This window comes from Podarcis filfolensis, assembly GCF_964270895.1.
Source record: "Podarcis filfolensis genome assembly, chromosome: 6".
Lineage (NCBI taxonomy): Eukaryota > Metazoa > Chordata > Lepidosauria > Squamata > Lacertidae > Podarcis > Podarcis filfolensis.
The window spans coordinates 55,155,023-55,169,206 of NC_139609.1; the positions used below are offsets into that span (position 1 = coordinate 55,155,023).

Below are 14,184 nucleotides of genomic sequence, written 5' to 3' on the forward strand. Positions count from 1 at the left end.
AAATGAGGTTTCCTTTTTGCAGACTTCCTCCCAATCTGATTTGCTGAATAGATAGCAACAATAATCCATAAACAGACCCCTGTGTTGCAATATAGACAAGCTGAACAAAATAACACAACACAATGGCCAATAACAATGGCACTAAACCCTATTTATAGACTAATACAAATGATCAGAAATTGCAACCAAAGTCTCTAAATCTTCTTCACCAGTCGCAGTAGAATAATTCAAAAGTTTGATATATACGTAGTCTGTCACCAAATATCACCGGAACAGAGTTCCGGATAACCAATCTGTTTCGTTCAATGCTAAGATACATACCCAACTAAGATACATACCCAATCTTACATGTAAGTAAATGTAAACACTGTAGAAAATATGCTCTGGATCAGTACTCATATGATACTGTAGTCACTGATGCTGGTAACAAATTGTAAAGAACATAATATAGTTAGCCACAGGTGAAACTAATATACAGTGGTACCTCGCAAGACGAATGCCTCGTAAGACGAAAAACTCGCAAGACGAAAGAGTTTTTCGTTTTTTGAGTTGCTTCGCAAGACGAATTTCCCTATGGGCTTGCTTTGCAAGACGAAAACGTCTTGCAAGTTTGTTTCCTTTTTCTTAAAACCGTTAATACCCAGGGTGCATTTCTTGAAGAGGTGCAGTTCCGTGCTTCGCAAGACGAAAAATTCGCAAGACAAAAAAACTCGCAGAACGAATTAATTTTGTCTTGCGAGGCACCACTGTACAGTAAGGGAAATTAAAGACACAGCACAACATTAACAGCAAGAATGCCTGACAACCAGATGAAAACAGTACCCCGTCCAGTCAGTGGATCATTGCTTTCTACAGCATTTATATTTACTTATATGTAAGATTGGGTATGTATCTTAGTTGTATATATTGTATTATGCAATTTATTTTATACAGACGCAGGTTTCATCGCATGTATATTGTAATTTCAGCTTGTTGAGAAATTGAACTGCATCCTTCTCATATTAATTCTTACAAGTCTGGCTGATGAAGAATTGATCAAGATTGGCTGATGAAGCATTGAACGAAACAGATTGGTTATCCGGAAACTCTGTTCCGGCGATATTTGGTGACAGATTATGTATATATTGAACTTTTGAATTATTCTACCACAACTGGTGAAGAAGATTTAGAGACTTTGGTTGCAATTTCTGATCATTTATATTAGTCTATAAATAGTGTTTAGTGTCATTGTTATTGGCCATCATGTTGTGTTATTTTGTTCAGAATAGATAGCAACAGCAGATAGTGTGGTGAGACTATGCCAGTCACTTGAAATGGCAGCACACTGGGGCTGAGAAGGGGAGGGGTGCAGCAATGAGGACAGTGCAGTGCAATGCACTGGCAGGAACACCAGACTGCACCATGCCAACCTCCCTCTCTCTGTCCTGATATGCTGCAGGGATGCAGCCAGGTGACAGTCAGTTGAGCTACTGAACCCCAGCATGCCACCCACTGCTTCTGGAAAGATCACCAACTTCTTGTTCTTGCAAGCAGTCCTGCTACCTGCCCTAGCACCCAAAAGGGGCTGGTATCTACCCAGCTCATACTTCATTAGATATATTTTTTAAAACCTTATTGTAGTTAGAGTCTGGCCTAAGTAGACAATATGATGGAGAAAGCTGTCCATTAGGAATCTGGATAACTCTGGGTGGCTTCCAGCAAAAGATTAAAAATACATTAAAACATCAAATGTTAAAAACTTCCCTAAACAGGACTGCCTTCAGATGTCTCCTAAATATCATATAGTTGTTGATTTCTTTGACATCTGATGGGAGGGCGTTCCACAGGGTGGGTGCCACTACCAAGAAAGCCCTCTGCCTGGTTCCCTGTAACTCCGCTTCTCGTAGTGAGGGAACCAACAGAAGGCCCTTGGCGCTGGACCTCAGTGTCCAGGCAGAACGATGGGGGTGGAGACGCTCCTTCAGCCCTAAAGTTGGGCTGGATGAAAAGAAAAAGGCATCAAATGAACAACCTTCTGCTGCAATACAGCTGACCCATCTCTCCTATGGTCTCTTTATCATATCCTCAGATCTAAAGAACCACAAGCCTAAGGTGGCTTCTCACAAACAGCATGTGTATTGGTAAACTTGTGACTAGGTTTTACCAAATTCCTGCCCATACTAACTCCTCCCAGATCAGGGAGTGTGGGCAGCCAGGGAGGCTGCAGTGTTCTGGAGAAATATTTGCTGGAAAAGGAAAACAAGCATACCACCTTCAGCCACCTCACAATGTTAGGGGTGTCTAAGAAACCCCTGAAATTCTAAAATGCCTCAGGAGTGAAGAAGAAAAACGCAGGAGAAGAAAACATGAAAGAAATTGGAGGACAGATTTTGGCACAGCACTAATTTTAGGCTGTTCATAAACCAAAAGAACCTGCTTTAACCCAGCAGAAAAATGCAACTCAGATGCTGGCGGGATGGGGTAAGAGAAAAATCCATTAAACTACTATAACTCTATTGACTTCCATATAACTGTACCGTGTTACATCAGCACCTGTAACATAAAGTATAGGACTATAAAATGATTTGGCCTCATCTCCTGAATATTCTCACATACTTTACTCATTAGCCCCACTGAGCCAGTAGAGCCATAAAGAGCAAACCTGGATCGCGGTTCTTGCAGAAGAGGGCCATCCATCAAATGCTAGCCAAATTCTAACTGCAGCATCTTTAATACTGGTGTTTATGTACTAGTCAGGAAACTCTCTGGTGGGTTATTCAGGTGTCAGGTGGAGTTGTGGCCTGTTTTTGACATGTTAATGGAACGATCTGAGAGGTGCGGAAAAGAAGAAATATTATGCCACATTATCTGCCTTAACTGCGTCACTTTTCAGAGTGCAAACCACACACTGCAACCACAGCTCTTCAAAGAACCTCCTGTTTCCCAACCACAGTGCCCCACACAACACACACACACTTGAGCCACAGAAAAAAGAGGATATTGCCTTTTCATAGTTTGTTGACTTGGGTTTTTTTATCCTAAGTATTCAGTTAATATAAAGCAGGAGTTGCTCTGCTCACTTTTGCCTCTGACCCCACTGGGCTCCTCAATATTTTGGGGAGAGCTGGGCCAAAAAAATAAGGGGGTGGAGGGGGCTAAGCGTGGAGCCAAGTACAAAAGGAGAGGGGAAGGGTACAAAAGGTATGGGGAAGGAGGGTCAAAGGAGCCCCCTGCCATTGGTAGTGGCAGGAGGACAAGGAGAGGGGGCCACTGGCCATTGAAACCATGCTGCCGCCACATTCGGCTCCACCCCTGACATCCTGTTGTTGCGTGCACAACATTGGGACATTGTGCATGTGTGACGTCGCCCTCCCCCTTTGCCCTCTCAAGCTAGTGCCTCTGCTGACCACTGTCATGTGGCCCCCAGAAGGTTGCCTGGAGGGAAGAATGGCTCTCAGTCTGAGAAAGTTCCCCTGATATAGAAGAAAAGTTCTATAAGCCCCAATAGAACTGAAGCAGAGAAAGAGAGTTCAGGAGAAAAGAAAGCCTAGCAAAACAAAGCATAAAACCCTAAGAGAAACACAATTCGTTTCTTGTGCTACTATGAACATCTAAAATAAGTCCTCAAAAAAGCTCAGTTAGACATGGTGTGTTGTTGCAAGTTTATCCACTTATGACCATAACCATGGAAGAGACCAACATGGGAGAGAGTCAGAATTGATCCAAGGAGACCTAGGTTCCCACCAGTAAGCTTTGGCCCATCACAATATTTCCACCTAACCTACCTCCTTTGCTTGTTGTGAGATAATCTCAATGCCTCCCACCCTGACCTCCTTGATGGGAACATGGAATACAAATGGAACTCATTAATAAATGCTGCTGAAGTCAAAGCTAAACAACTTCAAGCAGCCTCACTGTAGGCAAGCAGAGAATATCACTTCATTACGCCACAGATGAAGGGGGAAAGTAGAGAAATAAAATATTAGTCTGTTTATTCATTCCAGCATTCATTCCATGGCAAAATGGTACCTAAAGTGTCATAAAGGGAAAAATCACTCCTAGTTGTTTTTCTTAAATACTGTATAATAATAATAATAACAATAATAATAATAATATATTAGACATGTGTTGTGCCCAGATACTGTTTTAATAGTATTCTGAGAACTATTGCCCAAACATATGTGTATGTCACCTAAAGATCTAGCTTTTTGGTGTAAATACTCACAGTGACACTACAATAAATTGATTGCATTCCCTGATTAAGAGGTATCATTAAGAGCATGCAAATGACGGGCCAAAAAAGGTACAAAGACAAAAGTTTTCTACAGAATGCATACTTGTTTTGCATACTTTGAAAATGCTATCGTACATGGTATTTACTGTAGATTAGGCGGTCTCATTTCCTGCTGCACAACACAGCTTCACTTGTTAACCCCACTATTAAAATGTCTTTAGACTCCCCAAATGTTAGTCTGAAGAACAGCAGGATTGAAATGATGTAACAATGAATCACAGAAGCTCTTGAAAATCCACATGGTGCATAAAGAATACCTGCCCATTTTATAGTTGAGTAAAAGGCAGCACAAAGTTGTTGCAAAAGATATATGCAATTTGCTGTTCAACAGAGGACTGAGTTCACATGTGCAGGGTTTTCTGCACAGATGTCACTTCAATGCAGAAAATTTGCATGCATCCACATGTACACTGGTGTGTGTAATGAACCTGTGTTTTGCTGTCCAAATCTGCTGGACAGACCTGCCTCCACATTTCGCCTGGTGTGATATGTGCCTGTGGCAAAATATGTATAAAAGTGATATAATACTCACACATGAATTATATTATGTGTAGAAGAGCCATTACAGACCCCCTCCCCATTCTATGTTTTCCCCTTCCTCTTCAAATGTGGCATAAATCTAGAAATCCTATTTTTCTGTCTGCAGCCTTAACCAACCAGCTGTAATTTCTCTTTCTCAGTCCCTTTTCTCCACCCAGGAAACAGAACCTGCCAATAAAGTGATTAAAACCCATTAATCCTAAATAACCTGATTTCCCATGTTGATAAGCTCAAATGGACAGAACTACCACCTTGCTTCTGCTGCTCTGGCAGTCGTGAATTGTATCCCTGTCTATTCTTCCCCTTTAATTCAGGACCATTTCCTCCACCTGCACTAATCCTCTGGAGAGCAAGGGCAGTCTTATATCAGCATAATACTCCGGTTAGCTTACACTGGTTTCCACACACATGCACACTTGAGAGGTTATTATAGGGGACCTTGCTTTGGCTGTGGATTTTATTGCAAAGACTGTGTTTAAGTACAGCAGAACAAAAAAGAAGGGGAGCTGGTTTTAAACCACCTCATGAAAAATAAAGCTCACATTGTTTGTCTGCTTTAAAAACCTTTAATCCGCTGGCTATGGATGGTTTTCTTAGCAGCAAGTTAACAGCCTGAACATTATAAAATGATTAAAATACAGCCTTAATTCACTGGTGCCTATATGAATTAGCATGAACTCTTATATAATCATGGCCCAATTAAAAGCCAGTTAACAGTTATCACCACTGAATGTGGTCCAGCTAATGACAGTTATCTCCTGATGCTCCCGATGTTCCTATCTCTTATGAAAGCTCAAGGCCATGGGGGGGGAGGGTAGCCTGTAACCAATCATAAGCCTGCCAATTAATAACAATTGACCTCACAGTGCAGACTTTTAAAGAAGAACATTTTCATTGCCTAGAGCAGGGTCTGCTCAACTAAATCCAGGTGGTTAGCAAAGACTTTGGCTCAAAGCTCCACAGAGTTTTGGAAGAAACGGATGACATGCCTCTAGTGGTGGCACTGATCACAGCCTGACTGTCACTGCCTGCTCTATTCAGCATTTCCACTCAGCCTTCTGCCACAATCTTCTAAAGCAAAACCATTTTTTTCTCACATTGAAAATTAAGAGCGCTGTGAATTGGGCGACCATGATAGACAGATCACAGGATTCTACAACAAGAGTGACAGGTGGAAAGGCAAGCAGAGCAACGGATTTGTCCTGGCAGCAAACATGTGCTAGTAAACAAACTCACCCAGCACATCTCAGTCAGGAGAGGGAGGAAGGAAGAGGGGGGAAAGTCCATCTTTATTCCTGAGCTTGCCAAACGCAATGAAATCTTGAAATGAATTTTTGATAGCCTCTTTCTAACTAGGGCAGCACAGTTTCCAAATGACAGTGATGCCCATGTTGTAAGGAGGCACAAAGTAAAAATAGGTGCCCAGGATCTTCAAACAAAGCTTGCATTTGACTTCAATATATCTGTGTACCAGGATAGCAACATGCGGAACACCTGGCACCCCTTCTTTTCAAACCAGCCAATGTTAAGAATCTTTAGGGCTGAGATATATGCAAAGTATTTTCAGTGGAGCAGCTCTTGATATCCCCAGAGTAGTTTCTTCCCAGGCCATGATGCGTAATGCATGTGAATGTTAAGTCATTAATTTCAGTGGGAAGATTTTCTTATTGCTACAAGATAACAATAAGCAAAGGAGACTAGATGAGCAAAGCAGCAATGAGCATGCTCAGCTGGGCAGCAAAGATTACACAAGTGGAAATGGAGGTGGAGGTGGAAGGCTTGCAAATGGCTGTTTGTTCTTCAGCAGTTCTCTCCTGACATATTTGAAAAAGGGGCACAAAGAGTTCTTGGGCCACTCGACAGAAAAGTTACAAAGCTATGCATCTTTCTGGTGCTCAGTGGCAACAGTTTTGGGGTTTTGCCAGTGGGAGAGATACCAAAAATTAGTCCTTGGTTGTTTTCCAGCACTGACCAGCAGTGGCGTAGCGTGGGTTGTCAGCACCCGGGGCAAGGCAAGTAATTTACGCCCCCTAACCCGTGGATTTGCGCCCCCTAACCCGTGGATTTGCGCCCCCTAACCCATTGATTTGCCCTAACCCCAGATGTTGCGCCCGGTGCGGTCCGCCCCCCCTGCACCCCCCACGCTACGCCACTGCTGACCAGAAGCCAGCCCAAGAATGGTATAAAGAAATTGTCTGTAAATATTGTCAGGGTTTGATAGGAGCTTAAAAATGCCAGACTTATACAGTGGTACTTTGGGTTAAGAACTTAATTCGTTCTGGAGGTCTGTTCTTAACCTGAAGCACCACTTTAGCTAATGGGGCCTCCTGCTGCTGCCGCTGCGCCGCCACTGCATGATTTGTGTTATCACCCTGAAGCAAAGTTCTTAACCTGAAGCACTATTTCTGGGTTAGCAGAGTCTGTAACCTGAAGCATATGTAACCTGAAGCATCTGTAACCCGAGGTACCACTGTATTAATACGACACAACCAGTGGTGCTAATATACATTTATCATGTTAATATTTGTGTGTGTGTGTGTGCACGCTAACAACCACTTTGGAAACAATATGACTTCAAAGAAGCATCATTCTGATTTGGCTTCCCTATACTTCCCACACAGTTAATGGTGCTGATGGTGTCCCTACAGGTTGTGGGCCTAGAATGGCCAGCTGGCCAATATGGACAGCTAAATGCTACATCCTATAAATCACATCCTCTGGACTCCTTCAGAAACCAGCTAAATGGTGAACAAAAATAAATGCTATGGTCATGAGCATTATGCTTTGTGTGTCCTGGTGGAAGAAGAGGAGTGATTGTAGCTTTATCTTATCCGTGAAGCTATTTGGTAGCCAGAAGCCTTGAAACTGTGGGGTAGGATTTGGCATTTACACTACCCTTCTTCTACAACAGCTTGGATTGGGACACAAATATTGGGAAACAAATGTGATGATTCTATCATTCAGGAGGTATCTTCTGGGCTTCTTCCTCCTTCAGAACATCAGGAGGTCCTGAAGAAAGGAAATCTTGAGCTCCTCTGCATTGCCATTGAACACAGTGGCAAAACAGATAAATAGATCTGGAGATTATCTCTGGAATTTAGGTAGGAAAAGGTAGAAATTATGACATTTTATTTATTTCATAAAAATTATATACCGCTTGATGGTAGGAAAAAACCTCAAAGCTGAATTAGGGATGTCCTAATGCTGAGGTACCAGATAGGTCTTTTGTCCACAGGTTGTGTTTAAGATAATCCATTATGCTATGAAGCCTCCTGTTTGTTTGAGTACTACCTTGTAAAATCCTCTTCAACTCTTCAAGCCAAAGGTGAGTCAACAACAGCAATGACTCATCCTTGAGCCTCATAAGTGCTGATATAATCAAATTGATGGTGGTGGTTTTCTGATAGGAAGTGGCTCCCCGCCAGGGCTGAAATGGGCATGGCAAATTTATTACAGCAAAACAAATGAGTGTAGAAGCTTAGATTCAGAGGGGACTAGAAACTGTTGTTTAGACTTTATGTCCCATCAGCTTTCCTTATATGCAGAAATCCCTGATCCGTTTTTACAAAAGAACTGCTCAGAGAGCTGTCCTAAAGGGAAATACACAACCAATTATGCTTGACTACACTGCACAAACAATGCCTCAGCCTGGTGTCCTGAGATGTGTTTCAAGAGCAACAACACTTTAAACAAATCTGAAGGAGGGAAGGTGGCCTGGCCTTCCTCATTTTGCCCTTAACCTCAAAATGCCACCAAGTGGAGAGGCTTCTTCGCCTCTCCCTCATCAGTTTATAGTCAAATTGGAGCACACAGGCTGCCCCAACATAGATAGCTGTTATTTACTGCCTGCAGTGGACACACAGACCTTTGGTCTTGTGCTGCTAGTGAAGCCAGATACAAATAGAAGTTTGTTAGTCTTCTCCTTCCCACTGCCAGCTATTAGTACCTCCTCCTCCTCCTGAGAAGCCAGGAGGGCTAAAGAGACCACTGTAGCAATGTAGTGAACTTCCGGAAAGATCTAGCCAGAACAAGTGACTAAATGGATATAGCTACCTTGTACAGCTCCCTGCGTGGGCTATTATTACAGTATTGGGTAGTCTCCAACATGAGTTCTACTCAGAGTAGACCCATTGAAATCCATAGACATGACTGGTTCAAGTCCATTTATTTCAGTGGGTCTACTGTGAGTAGAAACGAGCTGGCTGCAAACCATTGCATATAGCTCTTTGCTTCTCAGGTGTATTCTCACCCCGCGACTCGTTATCTTTTCTGCAGAAGGTATTAAAAATGCATCCCCTCCCCAAAGCGGCAAAACAATTCCATCCTGAGCTCGGTGGACAGGAGTTAAAGAGACGCTTTTGTTGTTCAATATCCTAAGCAAAAGAGCCAAAGGTTGTAGCTTAGAGGTAGAAGAGTGTGTGTGTGTGTGTGTGTGTGTGTGTGTGTGTGAGAGAGAGAGAGAGAGAGAGAGAGAGAGAGAGAGAGAGAGAGAGGGGGGGTGGCATATAGTAAAAGGGGTGGAGAAAGAAAGCTTATCATGGGAAAGATTAGCAGAGCACCAAGAAGCGATCCATCCACCGTGATCTAGGGTTTGCAAACGAAAACTATTAATGCAATTAACTCAGAAACAGAGGAGCGGAAAGGAATTGAAACAGCTCGCCAGGAATCTAAACCATGATGAATAAGCATCACACAGCACTCCGTCGCCCAGGTGCTGTCTGGGTCTCTCTTCATAATCTCCCTCTTCCTCCCCATCCCCCACCCGTCTTATTTCCTTTGCTCACCCAGCAGCGAAAAGCACCACTCCCCGCTGTTCTGGCTTCATTTTTTTAAAAAAAAAATTAAATTTAAAAAAAAAACTGTTGTGTTTAAATGCCTTCTTAAATGCTGCAGCCCAAATTGCTGCAGGTTTCCTTTCTCGGCGCCGATGAACCGCTCACGCTTTAAAACAAAATAACTAAAATGTGCATGCAGATGCATTACAGAAATGAATGGGGGAAAGGCAACGGTGCCTGATCATTTGATAGAATATTCCTGTTTTCTGCTGCAGCTCTTTCCCCGCCTGCCCTCCATGATAACGGAGTCCTGTTATATTGACCACGGCATCTGGGGAATGCTTTCCCATCTCGCCTTCCCAGTTCAGCCCTACAATCCCAGTGATTCACTGCAAACCATTAGCAGGACCCCGGCGCTCATCCTTCATCGCCCCATCCAATCCCCCTGGCAGTGCTGAGACGTTCATTAGCATATCCTCCAACATCAAAGCCCTCAACCCACAGCAAAGTTCCTCACATGTGGCGAGTTCTTCCCTCGCTATAGTAAGAAAGCTGGGCTAATAGCTCGCCACGGAGACACACAAATGCAGAGCTACACGCCCCTTGTTAGCTGCAATCTTGGGGATCCGGTATTTTCTCAAAGAGGGGGTGGGGAGTGCATTTCTCCAGCCCTGGAATATAGGGCAATTGCCTGCTTTTCAAGTTTTTGCCGGAGAGGGAAGGCTAAAAGAAAGCAGGGGTAGAACATAAATCCCCAGCCTATACGAGGGAGATCCCCTCAAACCCCAAACTTCACCGCTATCAAGGCAGATCGCAGGACTCACCCTCAGAAACCAGGCGAAGTTGGGCGAGATCCTCCCATCCCTGCGTTTTTTAAATCCACGTTTCCCCTACTCCCTGCAAGCTTCACTTTCCTGAGGAGCTGAGCACGAAGCTATTCCCAGTGCTTGTGCTGCAAAGCTCCTTCGGGTGTTGTGCTTTTAAAACTCGCTCTCCCTTGCCTTCCGCCTAGTAGCCGAATAGATCACACGGTGGTTGGACGCGTCTATTTCCTCTGTCCAAAATCAGGATGGGTCTTGCATAGTTTAGAAGGCAGTTCGTGATGGCAACTCTCGCTCTTTCTTTTCCCTCCTGTCTTTCACCTAAACATAGCCGGAAGGTTGTGCAGCCCCTTTCCTTCTGTGTGGGATACGGCAAGCCTGTGACTGTTGCAGGTTTCCTGCTTCCCTCTTTCACCTCCTGATATAATTAATGAATATTGTTGGCTCTAACCAGGCTATCTAGCGGTCTGAGTCCCCCTCCTCCTTCTTCGACACACACACACACACACACACACACACACACACACAAAAATGCTTCTTTCGAAGTGCCTTAGATAAGCAATGCTAGCCCCAAGGAGCTGTCCGCTCGGAATAGTGCTGAAAAAGTCGTCCGTTCCAGAGCCAGCCGTTAAAAAGCTCTAGAGGCTGCGGGGGGACGGGGACTCTTATCGTCCTCGAATCTTGCCGAAGAAAAGCTGTATTCCAGGGTCAACGAAGCTGAAACAGGCTTCGACAGTACACACCATCCAGTTGCCCCCCCTTTTCAATTTCAAAGAAATCCTATAATCTTTTAACACATTAAGCAGCGAAATTCCTGCCGGGAGAGAGCCTGAACGTGCGGTATTGAATAAAACGCGATCCTTCTTGTCACTTAGGGGAGATAGAAAAGCCCCCTCCCCAAAAAGTCCTCTCTTGTTCTTTCGGCGTTTGGGAATATCAGCAGGAGGAGAATGGTCCTTGGACGGAAAGATATATATGGAGAGGAAGCAGAGTGAAAGGGCGGGGGGGATCTACAGTCACGCTAAACTAAATTCAATCTGATAACATCTGCTGAACAGCATGCACAGCAGCCAGAAAGGAGGGAGGCTTGGAAGTTTTGCATTAAGAGCTGCTGCGAAGCTCAAGGCTTTGATTTCTGCCAGCCTTTTAAAGAACTAGTACACCTTGATATGGTGGCAAAGGAAGCTGAAAATGATCCTAGGAACTCATGCAATTCTATATAGGGCCATTCTTGGCTTCCCTGCATATATTGGAGTGGAAAACACAATGAAATGTGGGGGGGGGAGAGAGACCCTCCACCTACTTTTTTAATGAATGTTTTGAAATGCAAACCTTGGAATGTAGAAAGCAGCAGAATGAATATTGAGATCAGATGTGACACGATGGCATGATGTATTTATAGGCACTGACGACATTATAGATGTTAGCCCTATTATGTGTTTAACGCTGTGATATAAACATAATGGATGAGGACTATGGAACTGATTGACTTTTTATTATGACATCTATCACCCATTTCTTACCTTTTAAGAAACAAACAGTGTTGCCAATGAACAGCATTGGCAAATATGCTTCTCCTAATTATATATTTGTTTCACCATCTATAAAACGGGACTAGATAAGGCTCAGGGAACTGCAACGCATTGTTGGGTTCTGAAATATTCAGATGAATGGTGGTCAAATTATCATAATCATTAGCAGCTGTTATGTGTAGCAAAATCATGAATATAAATATTCCAAGAAACAGTCCAAACAAAAAAGTAGTGCCTATACACATACACATACACACACACACACACACACACACACACACACACACACTTGTCTACAATGCTGTCTTCCTACACTGTCATGTTTAATAGGATTTTCACTTAACTTTAGTGGGCACCAAAGAATATATGTGTGCTAGACTGTGACCTTGTATACCATTGTATGACATGAAGCTCACAGCAGAGCTTCACTGTGCATAATACAATCAAGAATAAATATGCTTCTCCCACACATAGTCAGCATAGTTCTCAATTTGTAACTCATCTTGTGCTAATGAGCAGACTCACTGGCAGACCCTAGTGGTGCTGAAGTAGTCACTGCGGCCTATCAATTAATTAATCCAAAACTGGGCCCTCTAGAAATCACCATTGACACAATTAACTACTCCAGTCCATCAAGATAATGATTGATAGATAAATTGGTCATGAAAATCTATCTGAAGAGTATTGTACACTGTCACCTTCTCGGGGCTGATAGATTGAGGCTGGCGCAGCTACACCTAATTGTGCTAAGTGTTCCTTGTGTACAAATAATCCAGTTTCATATTCTGTTTTTGTTTTACGTTCCAAGAGGGCTGCATATCTGAACCTTTGGAAAGCTCAAATCCCAATTTTAAGCAGAGGGATCCCCTAATCTTTGGATGCAAGCCACTCCTTCTCCCACCACCACCCTAAAATCAATGGCAAAATTCCACTGATGAATGGAAATGGGTTGCAGCCACACACACATATGCAGGGAAATCTGCAGCTCATGAAATGACCTTAGGGAGAGGGAGCAGGATCCTAGCCCCTGAATGATTGTTCACACAGTTCAACAGAACAAGGCAGAGTTAGCTTCTACTTTTGAAAAGCTTGGAGTAATCACAATCCTCCTCCACACAGTCATCCCCCCCCCCCACCAACAGTAGATTAATGGTATTGATTGTCCCCTCAGGATTTCTCTCAACTGTTCACATTATAGCACTCCTGTAGAAACATGGTACATCATCAAGATTGGTTATTTCAGCTGTGATCGAAAGGCAAGGAATTCCCTGGGAAATTAACAACTAGCTGCATGCAGTGAGTAGATGCAGATGAGCAAGATGAATTCTGCATCATCAAGGTTATTACTGTACTTGTTTGAGTCAGAGCTGGCTCCGGCTATTTTGCTGCCTTAGGCAAAAATTAATTCCCCCTCCCCCAACATTTTGTTTTATGTAGTGAGGAGGGGGGATTGTGTTTCCTCTTCAAGGATTTTCTTCATTGCAGCCTTGTTAGCTTTCTACGCAAAGAAACAAAAGTAAAGGACTCTTACTCCATCGTCTGCACAGAATGAAGGGGAAGGTCTGCAAATGGAAAATGAATGCATAGTTGACTTCCAATACCTTAAAGCATATTGCCCCATAGGCCTAAGAGGGAGGATACTGTTCACCCAAGATTATTTTTACAATTAGTTTAGAGCCCCTGAGATTCTGCTATCCCAGACAACTGCCTGTACTACCTATTGGGTTAGGTTTACCCTGAGAAGAATTACCAAATGCCAGACGACGGATTGCCAAATTACAGGTTCTGCCTCTTCCATTCCCCTTTCCAACAAAAATGCCATATGGGAGCCAGGGAAAGGGCTGTTGCTGTGCTAGTACCAGGACCAAGCTATTACCCAAGGGAATGGGTAATACTTTTATTCTGAACCGCCATATACACATGGAATGGAGGGTTGAATATCGTCTGTGATGCTCTATTCCAGCTATGATAAATGTAGGGTAAGGTTGATTGTATTGCACAGCATTTGTGGCTAGAATAGTCTACCAGAGCAGCTTGCAATCTAAAAGACACAGCACAAAAGGAACAATGGGCTGGGTGGGAGAAGAAGAAAAAGCAAATTTAGGCACCAGCTGAGATGAGAACTGTTCAGATAACCCGATACAATGGTTGCTTCTAGATGACAGTTGAGGAAGAGCCAAAGGTCTCTCACTTTTCTTGCTCTGCTCTACAGCCTGATGGAGTGGCTGCTACCAGGTGATAGC

At 43.4% G+C, this 14,184-nt stretch overlaps 1 protein-coding gene across 1 annotated transcript in view; it reads right to left on the reverse strand.

Moving 5' to 3' along the window:
* Positions 1-11,461, reverse strand: part of GRM4 (glutamate metabotropic receptor 4) — a 307,680-nt gene extending 296,219 nt beyond the window's left edge. The window contains exon 1 of the mRNA XM_083617972.1: positions 10,413-11,461. The gene's annotated coding sequence lies outside the window, so the exon portion shown is untranslated. The remainder of the gene's footprint in view (positions 1-10,412) is intronic.
* Between the last annotated feature and the right edge of the window lie 2,723 nt (positions 11,462-14,184).